This window comes from Melospiza melodia, assembly GCF_035770615.1.
Source record: "Melospiza melodia melodia isolate bMelMel2 chromosome 7 unlocalized genomic scaffold, bMelMel2.pri SUPER_7_unloc_1, whole genome shotgun sequence".
Lineage (NCBI taxonomy): Eukaryota > Metazoa > Chordata > Aves > Passeriformes > Passerellidae > Melospiza > Melospiza melodia.
In genome coordinates this window covers 3,296,964-3,315,543 of record NW_026948497.1, presented here as the reverse complement: position 1 = coordinate 3,315,543, position 18,580 = coordinate 3,296,964, and the positions used below count along the sequence as shown (strand labels likewise).

At 54.7% G+C, this 18,580-nt stretch overlaps 1 pseudogene; it reads left to right on the top strand.

The window, feature by feature from the left end:
* Positions 1-18,580, top strand: part of LOC134432716 (uncharacterized) — an 899,340-nt pseudogene that overhangs the window by 387,364 nt on the left and 493,396 nt on the right.

Below are 18,580 nucleotides of genomic sequence, written 5' to 3'. Positions count from 1 at the left end.
TGAATTAAATACACAGAAAAATAGGGGAATAAAAATACTTTGGGAGTTAAGTTAGCTGAGAAATACAACTCCTTGCAAAATACAGAGTATGTAGAAGTTGATGAGAGAAACATGCAAGCTATGGAAAAAGAGAAATTAACCAATAACATTAAACAGAGAAACTGAGTTTTGATAAAATCATTAAATTGCAGACCACTAATGCCTGTGTTTGAAAGCCCGTTTCAGGTACTCTTCATTACTAACTCGACTGTGCAGACCAAAAGGAAAAGGTTGGACTCGCATCACTCTCACCCCCTGGCATTGGACCAGGATTCAACACCAGTTTTTTTTCCCTCTGGCATTCTGGCATTGGACCGGACTGCACCCCATTCTCCCTCTGGCATTGGACCGGACTCCACCCCTTTGTCCTTCTGGCATTGGGCCAGAGTCCCAGTTTTTCCCTCTGGCATTGGACCAGAGTCCACATCACTCTCACCCCCCGGCGCTGGACAAGATTCATCTGCTTCACAAGTTAATTCACCTGAGTATACTGTGATTTAAAGCTGACTCTCAGAAGGAAGAGTCAAAAAGACTGAACTGTGTGGAAAAAAAAAATTGGTATCAGAGTTCTAATATTGCTTAAAATGTTTTAAGACTGTTCTGTGTAAACTATGTTGGTAAAAAGTTTAAGACTGTAAATAAGTAATTCTGGTTAAGTTCCCCAATTTATTTCTAAAGACTCCAGGTTAATCCTCTACAGAACACTCCCCTGGGGGAAGCCAAACTTGGTAGGGAACAGAGCAAGAGAGGTTTAACCAGAGAAACGGGTAGAAGGGACTCTAAAGAGCTTGGAAGCTTTTCCTCAGTAAAATTCCCCAAGAGGCAAGGCCGGGTGGGCAGGCTGTATGAGATGACCCATACCGGACTCTTGGGAAGGGTAGTACTGATGGCTCTGATGGCTGGTGGTGCTCAGGGGAGCCCAGCTGAGCCGTGCAGTGAATGCTACCAACCCCTCTGTGAGGAGGAAGTGAGCTCCTTGGAGAGTCCACATCAGTTCTAACCCTGATTGTGTTAACCTCTCCCAATTGGTCCTTTATCAGAAAAATAAGAGAGTGTATTGGAGAGCATACAATACTGCCAGTTTTAGGCAGCCACTTCTAGGAGAGCGCCCTATAGGGGAAGCCTGGTTGTGCTTCGAATGGGATGCTGCTGAAACAAGCTCAGCAGATCTAGTAAAAAGCAAAGAAATGGTGAAAATGGTAAGAAAATTTGTTTGTAACAAGTATCTATATGAGTATACTGGAAAAGAGAAAAACTCCTTTTGGAACACATTTCAGGGGAGCCTTAAACCCCTAGATTTGATCTTGTCTGGCAGCTGCGCCGCTAGAGTGATAAAACCAATTTTCTTATTACCCAAAGAAACTGGATCAAGTTTGGGAGTTCCTATATATAATGATTTGGGAGAAATTAAACAGAACAGGCAAAGTGGAATAGAAATAGAGAAAATCCAAAATTGTAAAAGCCAAATTCGGATTCCACTATCTATGTTAAACAAAGTTATCTGGCTCCAGGCAGTATTAAAAATAAAGAATTCAATTATTAGGAACATTTCAAACGAAATAAAAAGGTTAGCATGTGTAAATAATGAGGAACAAACTCCTACACTTGATCCCAGTGGGTGGGAGAACCTAAAGATTTTCAAAAAGGATGTATGGGAAAATACTTTTTCTCACTGTGTGTGTACTTGGAGGATTGCTCTTTTTACTATGCTTATTTATCTGTTTTAGTAGAATAGTACTTGCCATGCAGACCAACCTGAAGAAACCAAGGACAGTAACAAGGTTAAGTAACCATGATTACCAAAGTGCACAAGAGATTTATAGTAGATTCAAAACAAAAAAATTGTGAGTTGATGCAAGCTTAGAATTTAAGCTCGATCAAAGAAAGAGGGGGGACTGTTATGAACAAAAATTCGGTTAATATTTTTTTCTGGGAGAAAAAGTTACCACTACTGCTGGGCTGCTGCCTTTGTTATTGTAATCACGGGTCGTTGTCGTTAATGGTTGTTTTTGTATTAGTAAAAGCCCTGGCTGGGGCGAGGTAATGGCCCTTCTCCTGGGTGAGGACCTTGCCCGAGGCTAAGTTTTACCTTTCTCAGAATAGGGAAGACACCTGAGAAGGTGGGGGGGTTATGCAAAGTGACTCCCAAGACCAGAATGTTTTGTGGGACCCCCATCTCCAAACTCATGGAGAAACCCCAAAAACAACGAGCCGCCTAAGAGTTGAGAGACTGGAGTGATGTCTGGATGTGAGGAGCCGAGTGCTGAGCCTGCAGAGACGCGGAACACCTTCGGAGCCTCTCGCCCTGACCATGAGAGTTGACCCGGGCGGTGAGACCAAGCTGATGGAGTGGGAGGGGCACCATCTAACGGAATCAGCAGGCCCTAAAGGCTCCCAAGAGGATCTGATTCCCCAGCTCTGCCCCTGGTGGACAGAGCTGTGCATATCCTCCTCCTCTGAGTCGCCTTGGGAGAGACGACGGATGCTGCCGACCGTCGAGCCGCCCAATCCTGAGCTGAACACTATTAATAAAGGCGTTTAAAAGGAGAAGAAGTCTCCTGGCCCTTGTTTATTTCAATGTATGTGGGATACTTTTTAAAGAAAGGAATGAGGTACTTGACCCAGATAGCAGCCACAGGACACCTAAATCTTTCAGAGAAAGAGAATTTACTGCTCTCTTATCAGAAGAAACGAACTTCTTCCCGCCTTGCTCAGCCATGAAGACGCCGCTGAGGATTAGGAGGCAGAAGTTGACACTGACCAGACAGAATCCTTTGTTTGAATGGAATTCATGCATCATGTATGAGGTGTATGAATATGCAACAGGCAATTGCTTTTAAGGGTTAATCCTCTGTTAATGGGTGTCCTTTTTCAGGCTTATTTCGCTCAAAAAAGGTACCCGGTCCTCCGGTCCTCCGTACCTTTCTTCTTATTGTCTCGTATTGCCCTAATCTCAATTGTTCAAATTTTTATTACTCTAATTATATTACTATTTTTATGACAATTTTATTACTATTAAACTTTAAATTATTTTTTTAAAGTGATGGGTCTTTTTCACAATGGAGGCATGGAAGGAAAAGTGGATTTAAGGGTCTTCACTTAGTTCTCATTATTCTGGTCTGCGATTTGGGAGTTTTCTGTCAGAAATAGCTCCCTTCCTCCACTCATCCACAGAGCTTTGGGCAGATTTCCTTTTCTTGTGGTAAATTAAAGCGATGCACTAATGCGCCTAATTAGGGGTAGGAAAACTGAGAGCTTTCCTCGGAGCCGGAGCCACCGGAGCCGCAGTGCCGGGAAAGCCGTGGCGGGAGGTGCGGAGAAGTTTGTTTGTGTTTTCAGCTCAATCCGCCTCGGGCCCGGGCCCGTTCCAGGGCTGCTCCTCAGCTCCGGCTCTGCCCTCACGCAGCCCGGGGGGCCCTGAGAGCGCGGGGCGGGGCTGTGCCGTGTGCAGAGCCCGCCCCTGGCTGCGATTGGGCGATGGTGCCGTCAGTCGTGTTTGTGGCGCGCTGATTGGTGGGAGCGGGGCGGAGGAGGGCCCCGGTGGCGGGCTGAGGGCGGCCGTGGCTGGGCAGCGGCGCCATTGTCGGAGTGTGTGTGCGGTCCCGTGAGCGGCGGCAGCGGCCGGAGCGCGGTGAGGCGGCGGCGGAGCTCGGAGGAGGCCGCAGCGCAGGTGGGAGCCGCGCTGGGTTGTGCGGGGGCTCGGGGCTGGCTGCGGGCCTCGGTGGCGGCAGGGGACTCGGGCGGGTTCGTTGTGCTGTGTCCGGCGCGTGTTGCCGCTGGCGTGAGGGCGCTGCGGGAGCGGCTGCTCGCGGTCTCCTTGCGGCCGCTGCCTCGGCAGGAGCCGCTGCCGGAGCAGCGCTGGCTCGGCCCGGTTGCTGTGGCTGGGACAGAGGGGGCTGCCCCGTGCCCGGGGCTGTGCGGGGAAATTGCTGTGGCCGGAGGTTTCTGTGCGCAGAGGAGACAGAGGAGTCCTGTAAAAGTGACTTTATTGCTGAGCAGAGGGAGAGGCCGTGGGGCATTTGCCGTGCGCTCTCTGCCATTGTTGTAGTTCGCAGCCTCCTTTTTATCCTCATTTTCCCGGCTTCATCTCCCTCTCCCTTTGCCCCCTGGCTGAGATACTCGGAAGGTTCAGACCTCCCCATCTGCCAACTGCATGTCCTCGTTATTGTGCACCCCCACTTTTGTATAACGGCCGATATTCACGGCTCTGTTAAATCCTTGTTCTGCTGGAAGTTCAGGAGTTTAGCCGGTCTTCCTGTGAGCAGCAGTCCATGTTCATTAGTAACATTTATTGAAGCTGGTGATTTCGTCCCTTACTTCCTTATCTGCAAGTCCCTGGCCCCTCACTCAGCTGCTGAATGAGCTGCACTCTCAAGGTGTGGAGCATGGTAAAAAGATGAGAGTTGCAGTAGCACATCAGAGGAGAAACAGCATTCGTTTAACCCATGGTCTGCCAGGGAGCCACAAAACCGTGTCCCATTCCCATCCTTTCCATGTTTGGACCAATACATGAGCTGCTTTCTTGTTTCCGTTGTTGTTTTGTTTTTCACCACGTTTCCTTTGTCATCTGTTTCCCAACAGCAGTTTGAGACATTTAATTTTCCACAAACCCTTATTTTTCTGCTAAGAGATGATCTAATCTCATCCCATGGTTAGGTGTTGTGTTCCTCATTTCAGTGGGTTGGTCAGAAGGAAGGTCAGGAGCTGCAGATGTTTGTTTGGTTATTATTGCGAGGGCAGCTTGTAATCTAATGATGCCATTGAAATGAGAAATGGGTTCTGTGACTCCTGATATGAATTGGTTCGAGTTCCCAGGGGCTGGTCCATGGTGTTGTAGGATTTGTTCTGCTGGCCGTTCATCTTTTCCCTGTTTTTGGCCGCTCTGTCCAGCCAGGGCTGCATCAATTGACTGCCTTTCTCTAATTAAATCATCAAATCCTTGGATTCCCAACTGATTTCCCTGAATTTTTGGTAGTAAAAAATCCCCAGTGCTCTAATATACCCTACATAATACAGACAGTTACAGCACATGTTGGAGTGGGCAGAGGGATGATTCCCTCCATTTGTTTATAGTGAAGTTTTCCCAACATTCTCCATTTGCTGTTTCCCTTTGCAGCTTCACCCGTTTGTGTTGCAGGGTTAGATATCCTCCCCCTGGGCTCTGCCTTGAGCTGTGCAAATTCCATCAGTGCCAGCAGGCAGAGCTTGGGGTGAGGGGCAGAGGGAATCAGCCCAATTCCTGCCCCGGGCAAGAGACCCAGGTGCATTGTCCACACTTTGCCCAGCAGTGTTCCTTTGCATTTCTAAAGCTCCTCTGGAGGCTGCCTGGAATGAAGCTTGTCTTCCTGCTGCTGGGCAATGTTGATGTTTTGTTGCTGGTCGTTATCTCTGTGGGTGTCTTTTGGGCTGTTCCCAGTCTGTTCAGGTGTTAAACTCATCTCCATTGAGTGGTCAAACACCCCTTAAATAAAAGCTTTAAAATTCCTTTCCCCAAGGCAAAGACAAACCAAGCCTGAGCAGAGAAAGAAGACTTAGAAGAACCAAACTCAGTACGTTTTGCAGCAGTGCAATGGCAGACAGCCCAGAGTGTGGGTGTCAGTGAGCCCCAGAGTGGAATTGTGCCGTGGTGTTCCCCAGCAGCTGTGGCAGTGCAAGCCCAGCCAGCGCTGAAGCTGCAGCAGTGGCAGCAAGGCTTGGCCCCAGGGGCTGGAGATGGCAGAGGAGGGTGGCCAGGATTGCAGAGGATTCCAGGCGAGGATCTGTGGGCAGGCGCAGGGGCTTGGCCCGCTGTGGAGCCCTGGCTGCTGCTGCGTTGCCTTCAGGGCAGGCTCAGGGGCGGCCTCCCATCCTCCTGCTGCAGGCGGGAAGTGCAAATCTCCGGAGCTCCAGAGCCCTTGAGGCCAGGCTGAGGGGTGCCCCCGTGTTGAGCTGTGCTGGCGGCTGTTTCTGCCCTCAGGGACACTTGGCATGGGCCCCTTGGCCACCAGTGGTGCTGCTTTGCACTCCTTAGGCAGGAGCCAATGTCCTGGCTGGGTGTTGGCAGCAGCAAAGTGCCAGGGCAGGCTCTGTGCCAGCCCAGCTTCCTGTGGGAGAATATCCCTTGATATCTGCTCCAGTGGTTGCTGAAGCAGTGAGAATTGCTTTTGCCCCCCTGTTAGGTGCCATGGTGTCAGCAGAAGATATTGAAGCCTTCCTGCTCAGGGCATTTCAGTGCCAGGCTCTCACAAGCACCCACAGCTCCCAGGGTTGAGCTGAGCATGGGGCGGTGACCTGCGCTGTGTCTGATTGCCCTTCCTTAATAACAGCCTGTCTTGTAGCTCTTTTCCCTTCTGCTGCCCTTGCAGAGCCATCCACAAACACATTTTCTCCCTCAGGCCAGGGAATGTCCCATCATCAGTCTGTCCCAGTCTGGGTCTGGAGCTCTGTCCCTTGAGTGCAGTCCTGGGCTCCTTGCCAGCCCCTCTCCAGGCTGTTCAAACAGGAGGCTGGGTTAAACCCTTGCCCTGGCCTCAGTTCTAAATCCTCCTGTGCTATTGAACAAGTTTCATACTGTAATAACCGAGCCCTGCTCATCCATGTAGAGGCTTTTTTGGTTGTCGGAGCTTTAACTTGATGCCAGACTTGAACTATAGGAGATTCTATATAGAGTTAAATATTTTAGCACAAGAATTCCTTTGGCAAGACCCTGTTTAATATCCACCTATAATTCAAATTCTTTTTCCCTGTCTGGAAGGCCCAGGAAAACTGCCTCAGTTAATCTTCATTTTAACACTTGAAAATTCTGTGTTTCCTCCTCCTGTCTATCCATCCAGTTTGTTGACTGGCAGGATGGTAGTGTTGTAGAGAGACATCCTTGGCTCCAAAAGCCCTGCCTTTAACAGGGACTCAATACAGGGTTGTGAGCCCTTCCTTCCCTCTCTTGGAACAGGGTATTCCTTGTCCTGGTTGCTTTACAGTAATTTGTAGAGGCTCCATATCTAATTTTCTTTCTTTCCCTGGGGCTGCCCACACTTTGAGGTTCACATCAGCATGGGCCTTGTCACATTTTGGCACAAAACTAGTACAGAACTAGCTTCTGTATCCCTTTTACAGTATTAAAATCCAGCTCTCAAATTCCTTCCTATTTAATTACAATCACAGGAGGAAGAAAAAGCAATTCATTTATTTCTGACCTGTCCCCCACAGCTTCTAATAGTGGTTGAACAAATCATACCTGTTCATCTTTCCCACTCATTCCCTTAAAAATTAAAACATTCCTTTGCTATTTTCCCCCTTCAGTCTAAGATTTAGAGTGGATTGAGAGGCCCCTGTGTCCATCAGGAAATGCCTCCTCTCAATGCACACCCACCTGAATGTTCTCAAGGGCTGCAGTGTGGAGGGTTCCTGGTATGATGGGAGCTGTGACAACCCTGCCAATGCATGTCCATCAAGGGGTGGACTTGCTGGTCCTGAGGGTGCTGCTGTCTGTGCTTGCAGTGTCCTTGTGCCCTGCAGCTGGAGCCCTGGTTCCTTGCCAGGGGCTGTTTGGGTGGGCTCTCCCCTGCTGAGGAGGGCAATGCCTCTGCCAGGTGCTTGTGGCCAAGCCCGTGCCCTGGGTGCTGGGGCCCCCTTGGGCCCTGGGGTTGATCCCTCGGGGGCTGTAGGAATTGTGCCCTGGCCTTTGCCTTCAGCTTGGCCTTTTGCTGCTCCCTTCTTGCATTCACCTGCTGTGCCTTTGTGCCCAAGTGCTGCAGGGCCTTCTTGTGCCCCTCCTGCAGCCCCCCTCAGTGCCTGTGGGTGCTTGTCTTGCTTTACAAGAGAGGTGTCTGCTCGGGAAGGCAGAAAAAGCCTCTCTTGGAATGGAGAATGCAAACCCCCTCCCTCTTCATTTTTAGACTAGTGAAATCAAGGGGCTCTCAGGCAAAGATATGGGAATAGGAATACCAGTTGTTTACTAGTGTGTATAATAAAGCAAACAAACACCAACAGCTGTGGCACTGACAGCAAACAGAGCCCGGACCCAGTTCCGGCCTTTGGGCTGCGGCGCTTTGCCCTTGGGTGCAGTTCCGGGCACGGCCGGCAGGGGCGCTGTTGGCTCCCGCGGGGCAGGGCAGCGCATCCCTCCCATGGGAACCTCTCTGAACGGGAATAGAGCAATCCCTTCATCTAACTCTTTCACTATAATCCCTTCTATAGCCTTTCTCCCGTGTTTTGAGAAAGAATTTGGAGAGGGTTGTCTTTTAACTGAGCTCCTAGTGTTTCGATAAGGTGCTTCCCCTAGAGAGACAGGGTTTCCTTGAACAGCCGGAGCTGTGGTTACCAAGGGAACGCAACTCAGAGCAGGACGGGGTCAGGGGAGGATATCCCGCTGAGGCTTGGTGGGAGTGTGGGCAGGGTCTGCTGCCGGAATCGTCAGACGGGGATCTTCCCGTGGAGCCCGAGGCGGAGCGTGGGTAGCCCCCACATGGCTGATGGCGGCTGATCTGGCAGCTGCCGGCAGAGCAAAGGCAAGTGGGAGAGCCCGGCGGCAGCAGCGGCGGTGCCCAGCGCAGGTGGCACGGGCAGGGCAGCCGGGAATGGGATGGCTGGGAACCCCCCCTGGGTGGGGTGGGCACAGTGACCTTGGAGCAGGCGGCAGGACAGAGCAACCCCCATCTTCCCCAGCATGGCCGGCAGAGCGGCCGCGGGCCAGGCAGTGGGAGCAGGGCACACAAATTGAGCGACAGCGCCGGGGCAGGTGGAGCTTCCCTGGGCAGTGAGGCCGCACCTGGGATGGAAACCGGGGCAGGCGGAGCTGAGGTGGGCAGCGATCCGGGACCCGGGACAGGCGCCTGGGCCGCGAACGGAGGGGGCAAGACCTGCAGAGGATCCCACTATCTTTCTGAATTTTCGTCTTTTTCCCTTCCCTTTCATTTCCCCTTTTATTTTTCTCGGAGGTTACTCATACTTTAAAGATTTTTATTCTTCTAAAATCTCGTGTCTAAGATATTGCCTATTGTCTTCTATGTAAATGGTTTTTTTTACAAATAAATCCAGAGCCTAAGAAATCTAAACTTCTACTTGGATACATTGAAATGATCGATGAGCTAACTCACGACCTCCTAATCTTGTTTTTCTCATCACCTTTTTATTTATCCTTTGGCAAATTAAGCATCTTTCAGTTACTTGCTTTGCAACTTCAAAAATCGTAGTGCACCCATAGTTCCTTAAAAAATAATCGCACAAAGCTTGAGTACCCCAGTGGGTTTTCTGATGCCTGTCTTCTAATATTTTCCTAGAAGCACATTTATTAAGTAATTGTCTTCCATCAAGAAGTTTCTATTTCCCTGATTTATCTTTTTCACTTCCTGTCGTGTTTAAATCTTTTTTCTCGGCTTTCCTAAACTTTGGAATTTCCAATTTTAACTCGTTTGGAGTTAATATTAACGTAATTCTTTCATCTCCATTTTCTCCTACATCCTTAGCTTTGTGCTCTGCCCCCAGTTTGCCCAGTTTTCCTCTCCTTTGGCTCGGGCCGGGTTCCCCCCGCCTGCAGCGGCTGGAGCAGCCGAGAGCCCCGCGCTGCCCATCCCGACCTGTCCCGGCTCCATCCCCGCTCCTGCCGCGGGCTGCGAGGGCTGCGGGAACGGGGCACCGAGGGTGTGGCTGCTGCTGGGGGAGGAGGAGGAGGGACACGGAAGGGCAGGGATGAAGGGGGAGGAGGAGGTGGGGTTAGAGGGGAGGAGCAGGGGGAGGGATGGAAGAGGAGCGATGAAGGTGGAGAGTGAGCAGTGATGGAAGGAGGGGAAGGAGGGGGGGTTAGCAAGGAGGAGGAGGAGATGGGATGGCATGGGAGAGATGGAAGAGGAGAAGGAGGTGGGGGTAAGACAGAGGGGGAGGAGGAGGGAGGAAGGAAGAGGAGGAGCGGGAAGAAGCTGAGGGACAAAGGCAGATCAAGGCTGAGCCGAGGTAGGGAACCAGGCAGTCGATCCCTGCCTGAATTCGCAGCCCCCACCTGTGGGATCATCGTCCCCCCCAATCACGCCGGTGAGCAGAGAGGGGGAGCTTGGCTGGATATCCCTGCAGGTCCCTGGGTTGGGGTTTTTGGGGGGATGTTTGGAGAATGAAGAAGTCCAAGGCTGAGTGGAAAAGGCCTCTTGGGGGGACATCGGGGGGTGGCGGTGGCGGCTGCCGGCAGAGGCAGCCTGGAGGAGCAGAGCCCTGTGTCCCCCAGGAGCCCAAAGGGGGGAGCCCAGAGAGGGGGGAGCGGCGCCATTGGCGGGAGCCTCCAGAGCCTGGAGAGGGGCAGGGGGGACTCCTTGGAGTCGCTGCAGCCCAGAGCAGAGAATGAGGGGAGAAGGGAGCCCGGGAGCCCAAACAGCCCCGGCATCCTGAAATGGGGAGAGCGAAGCAGGGGGAGCTTTTGGCATTGCTGGGACTGCCAGCAGCCTGGGCAGGGCGGGCACCGGGCACAAGGGGTCCCCCAATCCAAGCGTGACCCCCAAGCAGCTGGGACAGGAGGGAACCCCCGAACACCAGAGGGGAGGGACCAGGGACGGGGAACTCCTGGGAGGCTTTTTCAGGGCTGAATCTTGGTGTTTGGGAGGTTTTTCTAGAGCCCAGAGTGTCAGTGACATGTAGAGATGGACTTGGGCAGAGGCACCTTCAAACTCAACGTGCTCATCCCTTGTTTTCCCCAAACCAGGATTTTCCATTTCCAACTCCTGGGAGGCTGCAAGGAAGAAGAAGATGCCCAGGACAATGAGGCAGGTGAGGAAGAAGTCAGTGTGTCTGGAATGCTTAAAATCAGATGGTTTTGAGAAAGCTGCAAAAGACAAACCTCAGAGACAGTAGAACTGATTTGAGCTTTGTAGCAGGCAATAGATTGATCGGCAGAAAAATTATATAAGAAGTGGAAAGTAAGGAGAAATAGAACAATGGTCTGTGCATTAACACTTACCTAGAATAACTCCCTAACCTGTGGAAAAGTATATCTAGCAAGATATTAGGAAGTTCCAAGCTTAATACTGGAGCTCTGTGCATTGTTTTTTAAGGCTTACAAGCAGGTATTGTACTTTAAATAAGCAAGCATTTTTTTAACCCTCAATGTGCTTGTAGTGCTTGGATAGAACTACAGTCAATATGCTTTTGCTTTGTGTGATTGGTCAAAAACCTTTTAAAGTAAGTTTTAACATGAAGTCCTTTGTCTGCTACCTGTGAAGTGAGCTACAGCCATCTTCCCATTGTCATAATCAAATAATGAGACAAATGGTTGGAAAATCACCCAGCTCAGGACGCATTCCCAGCAGTCCAGTCCTGTTGGTGGTTTGTGCACAGCCCTGAGCTGGCGATGAGTGCCCCTTTCCCCTCTGTGCTGCTCCATCTCCCAGCCCAGCACAGCCCCGGCTGCAGCTCAGCCCTGGGGGATCTCCTTGCCCTTGCCTGTGGCACGGAGGCAAATCCCATCCTGTCCTTGTCCTTCCTCCCCCAGAGCAGGAGCTGAGCATGGGGAGCAGGGAGGACAAATGCCCGCGGCAGAACCTGGTGGAAGAGGCCGTTTTGAGCGGCTCCACGGCACAGGAAGCCAATGGGGAGGAAAAGCCCCGGAGATGCCGCACGAGGAGGGGCTGCAAACGCAGCCGGCGGGGATCTGAGGGGGAAAGAGCCAGCCTGGGCCGGGAAGGCGGCCGGAGACGGAGCCAGAGCTCGGAGCTGGTGCTCCGTGAGCAGCTCCATGATGGGGAGAAGCCCCACACGTGCGTGGAGTGTGGGAAGAGCTTCAGCCTGAGCTCCGAACTGATCAGGCACCAGAGGATCCACACTGGGGAGAAGCCCTATGAGTGTGGGGAGTGTGGGAAGAGCTTCAACCTGAGCTCCAGCCTGATCAGGCACCAGAGGATCCACACTGGAGAAAGGCCGTACAAGTGTTCCGAGTGTGGGATGTGCTTCAGAGAGAGCTCCAGCCTGATCAAGCACCTGAGGAACCACACTGGGGAGAGGCCCTACGAGTGTTCCAAGTGTGGGAAGAGGTTTCCGACCAGCTCCCATCTCCTCCAGCACTATTGGATTCACAGAGAGGAGAAGCCCTTCCAATGCCCCGACTGCGGGAAGGGATTCAAGTGGAACTCCGATCTCACCAACCACCGACGTGTCCACACAGGGGAGAGGCCCTACGAGTGTCCCCAGTGTGGGAAGAGCTTCTCCAGCAGCTCTGGCTTGACCAAACACCAACGGAGGCACCACTAAGGAAAGCCCTGCGAGTGCCCCGCGTGCGGGCAGAACTTCGTGCGCTGCTCCAGCTCCATCCCCCACTGGAGGAGGCACTTTGGGCACAGCCCTGGTCACTCACATTCCCTGTGATCCATGTTGGGAACACACCTGGCTGCTTCTACTTTTTGTTTGGCCTTAATTTTCCTCTACGTCACCTTCATCCTTTAAAAGCACCCAAAACTGGGTTAAATGAAGGAAATTGATTGAATATATCTGAAGTTCCATAATTTCTCAGTTGTTTTAGAGGGAATTTAGGATTTGGGGATGTTTTCTGTGTGGCGTGCTGCTGTTGCTAAGAGGCAGGAATTTGATCTCACCCTTCTTGTGTTGCTAAGAACTCCTCCCCTGACCCAAACCCCAACTCCACTGTTTGGATACCCTATAAAAACTCCACGGCCCTTCCTGTGCCCTGTCTTTGGGTGGTAAGAAATGGATTCCGAAAAGATCAGCCCTATTCATACTGGATTCCAAAGGATCCCCGTTATTTTTCACTGAATTCCTTGAAGATCAAGGTTTTCCCACTGGATTCTAAGAGGATCAGCTCTTTTCCCCTGGATTCCCAGGGGATCAGCCCTTTTCCCACTGGATTCCAAGGAGTACTTGAAATCATTTGGGGGATTTTGAGTTTAATTTGGTTTTTTGTTGTTTGTTTTTTTTGGGGTTATTTGGGGCATTTTCTGCTATTGTTTAGGGTTTTTTGGAGGTTCTTTGGGGTTTATTTCGAGTGTTTTGGGGTTATTTAGGTTATTTGTGGTCATGTGGGGTCAAAAAATCCGTCAATGTTTCTCCTGCAAAACACGGGAATTTTTCCTTAAAAATCTGAGAGTTTTTCCCCAAAAAACCGGGAATGTCCCTTAAAAATCCGTGACTCTTCCCAGTCAATAGTGACGTGCCCCGCCCCAAACCATCCAATCACCGCCCTTCATCTCCCAAATTAGCGGTGCACCCTGCCCCAAACCAACCAATCACCGCGGGTCTCCTCTCAGCAAGTCCCGCCGTTTTTGCCTTTATCCAACCAATCACCGGGCGCCTCCCGTCGGCAATGCCCGCCTGCCCCGCCCCATCCTGTCAATCAGCACACCCTCTACGAAACCAACCAATCACCGGGCGTCTCCCCATAGCAACTCTCGCCCTCCCCGCGTGTACCAGCCAATCAGAGCTGAGCCCAAAGCAGCGCCCCCTGACCCCGGGGCCGGGCATGGAGCGGGCGCCCCCTCCCCCTCCCGCCCCCGGGACCCCCTCAGGGACCCCCGGGAGCCGCCCTGGGCTCAGGCGGGTCCTGCGGGAGGCGCTGGAGAGAGCGGGGGAGGCGCTGGGAGAGGACGGGGGGCTCCGGGAGCTGCTGAGGAGGCGCAGGGACAGGTGAGGGGTCCTGGAGGGGTCGTGAGGGGAATTTGGGGAGGGGTCTTGAGGAGGTTTGGGGGGGATTTGGGGAGGGTCTGGGGGAAACTTGAGGGGGTTTTAGCGGGGGGGTGCTGGGGGGGCTTTGGAGGGGAATTTGAGGAGGGGTCCTCGGGTTGTCACGATCCGTCCTCACGGACAGGTTCTGTGATGGTTCGTGGATTTGATCTCAGGGTGCAAAAAGAACTGACACAGTACGGGGGGTTTGCAATGATAATCAAAACAAATGCACCTTTATTGAATGAGCACAGCAAAATGCGATAGAGGGATTAAGGGAGAGAAAAAGAGAGAGGAAGAGAGAGACAAAAGAGAGATAGAGAGAAAGAGGGGATAGAGCTGCCAAACGTAGAGACGAAGTCCTTTGGTCCAGTCCAGTCAAGGATCCACTGTTACCTCGGGGAGATCTCAAAGTCTCTCGCTAACTCAGGGGTTTTTATTATGGTAACGCTATTGGAAATTGTGAGGATGGGGAAGCAGATACAATAAGGAATAGATGTAACCGGTAGTCCATGCTCTCAGCAGTAAGTGAGAGCCATTGTCTTCTTGGTCCAGCGGTCACAACCTGCAGGCAAACATCTCGCTTTGGTCAGCTTGCCTCCCCCACACACCTGCCCCGGGCTGGGGGTTTCAGTCCCGGTCCTTGGAAGGAGCAGAAGGGCCTTTTCACATGGGGGTTCAGTGTCTCAGTCCTTGATGGAGAGGCTCCTTACATCTCAGTCTGTCTGTCATGGTGGTTGTAAAACAGGTGAGGGTCTTCTGTGGGGGGACCACCTGAAACTCAGGAGAAGTCCAGCCAGGCCGAGAGGTGGGACAGCTCCCAAGGCTGTTGTTGCAAAAAGGGCACGGTGCCCCTTCTTCTTCTCCTTGGGCTCAGTGTAGCACACAGCAAACAACAGCTGTGAAAACAGTAACTGAACACTGTGCTCTGGGGTCTCTGGGTCTTGTGGTATGTGACTTTCTCCTACAGAGGAGATGGGGGGCGGGGGTCTTCTCTTCAGTGGTCCTCAAATGACAATCGTGAGGCAGATGAGGGAAAATTCTGACAGACTCTCCCGAGCCACCACCCTTTGTATCCCTCCCTTTGCCCAAATCCCTCCCCATCACCCCAATAAACGGCCCCGAGCCCAACTGGGAAGCTTTATTGGGAGCACTGGGAGCAGGCACTGGGCGGGGGCAGAGCGCCAGCGGGGCTGGGGGGACACGGGACCCCCCAAAATCAGCGGAGCGGGGACGGAGCAGGGGGTCCCGGCCGGGCCCGAGCCCACGGGGAGAGGCTGCGGCTGCTGCCGGCTCAGGAGCTCTGTGGGCAGAGAAAAGGGGGTGACACCGGGCTGGGGCCCCGGCGGGAGCGCACACGCTCCGCCACGGCAGGGACGCCACCCCCGGCACCCGCCCTGACCTTCTTGCGCAGGGAGAAGCCGAGCCCCAGCGCCAGGAAGACGAAGCCCAAGACGAAGCCCCCGATGCCCATCAGCATCTTGCTGCGGGCGGCGTCCGGCGGCATCTCTGGGGGGTCCACAGGGCTCAGCACCCCCAAAACCTCTCAACGACACCCCGAGCTCCTCCCAGCGCCCTCCCTGTGGCCCCCAGCTCAGCCAGGACCCCCTGAAACCTCCCCCCGATCCCTTTTTGGCCAGGAGCCACCAAAGCCCCTCCCGTCCCTCTCAGCACCCCACAGCCCCCTCCCAGTTGCCCCCAGCGCCGCAGGACCCCCAAAGCCTCTTGCAGTCCCTTGGCAGCCCCAGCAGGACTCAGCCAGAGCCCTCCCAGGCTGTGCCCAGCACAACCGAGCTCATGGCGAGCCCCGCTTTGCCATCGCCGATCTCCTTCCAGCCCCTCCGGGCTCGCTGCGATCCCTCCCAGTCACACCCAGCACCCCCAAACCCCCTCCCAGTCACACCCAGTACCCCCAAACTCCCTCCCAGTCACAACCAGCACCCCTAAACTCCCTCCCAGTGCCCACCAGGATCCCCCCAAGCCTATCCCACCCTCCTCAGCATCCCCCAAACCCCTTCCCAGCCCTTGCCCAGCCCCCAGCCCCTCTCCCACTTCCAGCCCGGCTCTCTCCAGCTCCCTCCCAGTGCCTCCCAGCACAGCCCAGCGCCTCTGCCAGCGCCCCCAGGGGCTCCCTCGTACCCCAGTGCCGCCTCAGGGGCTGCTCCAGGCTGACGTGCTCCACCTGGCAGCTGTAGCTGAGCCCGCGCCGGCGCGGCGTTTCCAGCAGCACCAGCAGCTGGTAGGTCCAGTCCCCGTTGGGGAGCACGTCGGTGGCCACCACGTGCTCCGAGAGCTCCTGCTGGCCCTGGAACCACCTCACTTGGATGGCAGCAGGGTAGAAATCCATCACGGAGCAGAGCAGGCGGCCGGGGCAGGGCTGGGAGCTCGAGGGGGGCACCAGCGAGATGGACACGCTGGGGGACACTGGGAGAGACAGAGAAAGAGAGAGCGGGGACACCCTGGGATCAGCTGGGGGGCACTGGGAGAGAGAGGGGAGGGCTGGGCTGGGCTGGAGAGGGAGTGGGAACGGACTGAAATGTACTCGGAGTGACAGGGAATGGATTGGGGAATGTGGTGGGAGGGACTGGGAATGTGCTGGGAGGGAGTGGGAGAGACTGGGAGGGAGTTGGGTGACACAGAGAGATGGGAAGGAATGGGGGAACTGGGAGAGAGGGTGGAGGTCTAAGAGTGAACTGTGAATGAACTGGGAGGAAACTGGGAATGGACTGGGGGAGACTGGGGAGGAACTGGGCATGGTCTTGGAGGGACTGGAATGGCACTGGGAGGGATCTTGGTGGCACTGGGAGGAACTGGGAATGAAGTGCGCGGCACTGGGAGGTCGAGTCCGGCGCGAGGCACTCGGCGATGCGGGTCCGCCTGGCAACAGATGAGTCATGAACAGGATGCGATCTCATTGGTTGCCAAGTGTCAACTTTACGGGTCGCTGAAATGGACGCGCGGGGGGGCACTGGGAGGGACTGGGAGGATCTGGAGACCCCGGGGGTGGGGACAAGGAGGGCTGAGGGCTCTGGGCCGATGCCCAGGGAGATTTTGAGGGGCTCCAGGGTCACTGGCAGGGCAGGCCCCGAGGGTACACGCTCTGCCTCGCGCTCACCTCGGCGCTCCGTGAGGAACGGGGTAAAATTCTTGTACCAGCACCGGCAGAACCAGTCCACCGCAGTCCGTCTGTCCTCCATGAATACCGCGTTGCTGTTCCAGCGCTTGGCCAACTTCTCCCCATAGGGGGTGAACCCCACAAAGTGCCCCACGTCGCTGTCGAACATTATGAACTGATCCCGGTTGTAGATGGATCTCTGGACGTACCTCACCTTCTCCGTGCCGTTAATGAAGTAACACTCGGACTTTGTCATCCTTTGGAACATCCCTGTGTGTGCAGAACATAGATCGGGGGGTGCCTCTCCAACACCCTCCCCCAGCACCCCCAGAGCTCCGGGGCCACCCCGGATCCCCACTCCGCACCCCCTGTGCCCCTCGGCCGCCATGGGACCCGCCTGCCCGCCCTGCCGCTTCCTCTTTGCCGCCCTTCCCCCATTTCCCCTTCCACATCCTCTCCCCTCCCACCTCCGGCAGCTCCCCAAATCACTTTGGGGTGCCATTTCCCCATTTTCCCACAAATTCCCCAATCCCCAGTCCCCATTGCGATCAGTTTTGAGTTCCTCCCCTCCGCTTTTGCCCTCTTCCCCACCCTCTCCCACCCCTCCCTCTCCTCCCCCCACACCTCACCCCCTCCCGCTCTCCCTTTGGGGGGTCCCTTCTCCTCCCCCTCCGTTCCGGGCTCCCCCCTTCGCCCCCTTTTCCTCCTTCTCCCCCCTGTCCCAGCGCCTCCCGCCCCCCGCTCACCCGAGAGCTCCGCGCCCGCAGCCGGGGGGGCTCCCAGCACCACCAGTGCCACCAGCAGGGCCCCAGCTGCCGCCCCTCGCCCCATGGCCGGGGCCGGGCAGGGAGCAGCAGCCCCAAAGCAGCCGCGCTGCGCTGGGAGCGCCAGTCCGGAGCAGGGCGGGCTCGGCAGCGCCGCGCGCTCTCATTGGCTGCCGCCGCTTGGGGGCAGCGATCGGCCACGGGCTCTGCCCGGCAACCGATGACGCAATCCAACGCCCCGACCTCTCATTGGCTGCGCTGCCTCCTGCCTGCGCTGCCATTGGCTGAGGCCTTTCCGGGACGCTGCAGCCCCGGGCTGGGGGTTTTTTGGGCAGGGGGAACCTTGGGGCGCTGGGCAGGTGGGAGCTCAGGTGAGCCCAGAAATGCGTGCCCAGGTGCGCGGCATCTCAGGGCTGCCCGTGGCGAGCGGTGACGCTGGCCCGATGCCAGGCACCCCCAGAGCCGCTCTGTCCCTGCCCCCCGCAGCCGCACAGGGACAGAAAATGGAACCGAGGGTTCCTGCGTGGGGACAAGGACCGGGAGAGATCCCGAAGCAAATCCCACACGGGCACAACAGATCCGGCCTGGGCACACAGAGGGAATTTATTACCAACCAAATCACAGCAGCAAAAGGAGAAGGGAAAGAAATCTCTCCAACACCTTCCCCCTGCCCAACACGGATCACCCAGAACAGGGGTCACCAGGGCTCTTCCCAACGCGGCTCACTGTGGATCATCCAGCCAGGATCCTCCCATGGGGGATGGAGCTGGAGCAGTGCACGAAGCTCTTCCCACACTCGGGACACTCACAGGACCTCTAACTGGTGTGGAAGTGCTGGTGAGTGACGATCTCTGAATCCCACCTGAAGCTCTTCTGACATTCCAAACACTCCTAGGGCCATTCCCCAGTGTGGATCTTGTGGTGCTTGCTGAGGTCAGAGGTCCCACTGAAGCTCTTCCCACATTCCCCAACTCACAGAGCCTCTCCCCAGTGTGGATGTTCAGGTGTTCCATCAGGGGGGAGCTGGAGCTGAAAC